We start from the raw sequence: 4,181 nt of genomic DNA, 5'->3' as shown, positions 1-4,181 counted from the left end.
CTGAAATTAAAATTTATTTTTTCCCTGGATTTATTGTACAGACGTCTAGTTGTTGGGAATGCTTACAGGCAAGTTAACGCGTTATAAAGATTAAAAATGGTGTTATCATTACCAGTATGTGGGTGAGAAGATTTGTCAGTGTAATATAGGATAACAATCGCTTTTTCATGGATACTTAGGGTTAGAGTCCAATTAATGTTTCCTTCAGACTCTTAATCCATGAGACTGTCAGTAGTGTATCATTCCACGATGAGGCACAGCACTATAATATATGCCCTAAGTACCTTACAAGCCATCTTAGTGCCATTTACTGTCTGGAGATTTCCTCCACTTTGTTCATGTTGTGTGGCCGGGCCGTAGAGCGTAAGATTGGGCCCTTGTGCTGCTAGTTTGTGCTCTAGTTAAGGATCAGAGTGAAGTAGAGTTGGGCATACACGTATTTGTACGGCGTACTCCTATGTAAGTATGCTGAATAATGGTGTCTTGACAAAGGTCTCTAAGCAGGCCGAAACATCCATCTGTTACATGGATATTATATGACGACCTGAATAAATTCTTTGTCTTCAAGAGTTAAAAAAAAAATTATCTGCTAGTTTTATGACAATAGTATTATAGGAGGAGGTCTCGTAATCTTAGAAAAAGAAAAATACACTAAGGAATTGGAGAAGTTACTGTCAACATACACAAAGCTAGATGGCCAGCCTACAATAGAATAACAAGAAGAACTAAATTTACTTCTGGAAGATGGTATGGAACATGAAATCTTAACCAAAAAAGAATTTGATTTCTTGACAGAAAAGACCCCAAAAATACCAGTGCTCTACCACCTAAACTACATAAGGACAAGGTGAACCCACCAGGCAGACCCATAGGGTCCTTAACAGTTGAACTATCCCACTACATAGACTACTTTATACAATCAATAGTAACCAAACAAAATAGCTACTTGAAAGACACCATCCAAGTGTTACAATTTCTAGAGCAACTGGAATGAAAGTAAAATTATATTTTATGTACGAATGATGTTAAATCACTAAACACATGCATTGATCATGACATTGGATGCGACCATACAAGACAATACCTTGCTTCAAGCACAGACATTCCGATAAAACAAGTCAATTTCATGGTGAGTAATATCGAATTTATACTACACCACACCTACTTCTAGTAACATGGAGAGTACTACCAACAAACAAAAGGCACAGCCATGGGCACTTCTTTTGCACCTAGCTATGCAAATCTGTTTGTAGCACAATGGGAGGATGACCACATTTGGAATAATAATATACCTGTTTTTCTGGAATCGCTACATTGATGATGTCCTTTTCATCTGGGACTGACCAGAAGAAAGACTAACTGACTTTAGAGAATACATATATGCAAATGGAATTGGCCTGGAACTTACCACACAAAGTAGCAAAGAATTTATTACTTTTCTAGATCTGGACATTTTTATAAAGAATAACAATTAAAAATGACAACACACGTCAAGAAAATTGATGGGAACAACATCCTTAGAGTATCCAGCAATCACCACAAAAATGGATTAAAAATATTCCAGGGGGCCAAATGAAGAGATTACGTAGAAACTGCACAGATGAAGATGAAGAGGATTTTTTTTTAGACAAAGTGAGAAACTTTAAACAAAAATTTCTAGAGAAAAGGTATAAAGAAATATAGCTACAGGTTGAAATTACACAGAAAATGAGTTTAGATAGAAAAGAGATAATCAAATATAAACAAAAACCTGTAGAAAACCCAGAACTAGCTTTAATAATAAAGTACAATAGCAGCTACAAAACAATAGAAAATATTTATCAAAAACATTGGCACATCATTTAGATGAAGATCTCAAAATGATGATCGGTGAGCTACTAATAGCGGAATGGGACTCTGCAACCTCTTTATAAAGGGCTATAAACAATAGTTTTTATAGTAAAAGGAATATATACATGCATTGTGGAACTATGAATATCATTTACACACAGACATACACATAAAAAAAGCGCTTGTTTACACGTTACTGATATATTACATTTTTGCTCATTGGCAGTTTAGATTAATGGTGGGTACACACTGGGCGATATTACTGAGCCACTGCTCGATTACGACATCGTAATCGTGCAATCGCTCAGTAATCGTGCACTTTTATGTCGGAAACGACCAGCGATGCGCACTCCCGCTGGTCGTTTCCGACCTTGTCCATCGCCTGAACATGCAGCACAACCTGACGACCTCGTCAGGTTGCTGCATGTCAGGGAATGGGGGAGAGAGCCCGGCGCTGAACGATATCGTTAATGATATCGTTCAGCGGCTGTGCTCAATGTCATGAATGAGCAGGGAGCATATCGTCTAGTGTGTACGCACCATGAGTCTCTGCACTCTTAGGAATTAACTATACAGACTTTTTTCCTATATTTTTAAACTGTGCATGTATAGTCTTGGGGTCGCACCTTCCAGTGAATGATTCTACTACTGTATATCATGATGGTTGTGGATAGATCCCCTTCCGTAGATGTACCCTGACGTCATCAGCTACTGTCCGTCATTTTCTACCATCCAGGTGGACATAGAGGGGGGATATAAACCTGTGGTGAGCGTAGCCAGGGGACAAGTTTCTTCTTTTGGTGGACTTTGAGCATGGGACCGCACTTCCGCCCTCACTCCACGTCATTTCCAGGTTCAATACAAAACCATATCATGATATGCGACTGTGAGCAATATAGGAATGGCTGTAAGCAGTCATTTATCGTTTACTTCTGCATACAAGATGAAGTGATGCAGGATACGAAAAAAAACTCTGAATCGTGTGAGTAGCTTTAGCATCACAGCTCGGACTCCCCGTCTATGGGCCTGATAGATGGAGGGAATTGCAGACCCGCACACAAGTGGCTGTATAATTCCATCCATCACAGATTCATATGTAGCAGGAGGTGTCAGACACCCCCTTGCTGCATCTGCCTGATCCCAGCGCAACGACCAAGATCGCAGCCTGGGATCACAATCTGAACCATTCTGAGCATCGGTCGCGATTGTTGCGGTGGCTGAAGCTTACTGCAGTCTGGCCGGGTCTCAGCGGCTTGTGAGGCAGATCCCGGCTTCAGTACTCCCAGATAAGGGGGGTGAACCCCCCAAAGCGCTTCTGCCTGTCAATCAGGCAGAGGCTTAGGGGTACTCCATGCGGTTTCATAGGACCCGTTCTACACATGCGCAGAGTAGGAAACATCGGAGATGAGTGCTGACTCTCAGGTTACTGTACATCTCTGAGTCATGCCCTCTATAGTTTTAGTGTTACCAGGTAAGGGTTTACAAAGCTTTTGTATGTAGTGAGGTCTCCGTACAACATTGGAGATGTCACGCGTTTCATAGTTATTAGGTACAACGAATGCAGTGGAATGAACTGCAACTGTTTTATGAAAATTATTATTAAATTATGTTATTATTATTGCTATTATGTATATCTGTGGAATTCGGTTGATGATTATTATCTATATACTGCAGGAGGATGACTTTTATGAGTGACTTATCTATGGTGCCATTATCTGAGACGGGCACACATATACCAAATGAAAGATCTTGATTTGCAGAAAAATATTGAAGTTGTAATTTGTTGTTTCGTTTCAGAGTTATGTGGCAAAATGTCCACCCACCGTTTACAATGCACTGAACTGCTGGGTGACCTAGAACATGTGACCTGCTGGGTAGTCTGGGAACTGTGACAGTTATTTGCAGCCACATTTATCAGTGCATCTTGTGGGGATCTAAATCATCCGGTTGCTGTGATATTTTATTATTCACCTAATTATTTACACCAAAAAAGCTTAGAGGCCGGCCTAGAGGATGTTGACGTGGTGGAACCTAGAGCACACATTTTAAAGATTTTAAACAATGTATAACAAGATCATCTGATATGCCGCTTGCATTGGACATGACATATTCACCACAATACTATTTGGGTCCTATGGACATGCAATGTGTGAACTGTGGTGCCCTGTACTTCTTGGTAGAGGAGATTAACAGGCATTTTTCAAACTGCTGTCACAATGAAACGGTATCAGAACTCCGCTAACACACGCCCCTATAGCTGTGGCATTCCAAATGCCCCTTTTTTCAGAACACAGTTACCTTTTCCCAAACCTCAACTGTACCTGCCAGGTCTTAGGGGCCTGATTCAGCAA

Source organism: Taudactylus pleione, unplaced genomic scaffold, assembly GCF_031769625.1.
Source record: "Taudactylus pleione unplaced genomic scaffold, aTauple2 ptg000677l, whole genome shotgun sequence".
In the NCBI taxonomy this organism is placed as follows: domain Eukaryota; kingdom Metazoa; phylum Chordata; class Amphibia; order Anura; family Myobatrachidae; genus Taudactylus; species Taudactylus pleione.
The sequence above is the reverse complement of the archived record's forward strand: the minus strand, read 5'-3'. Positions refer to the sequence as shown.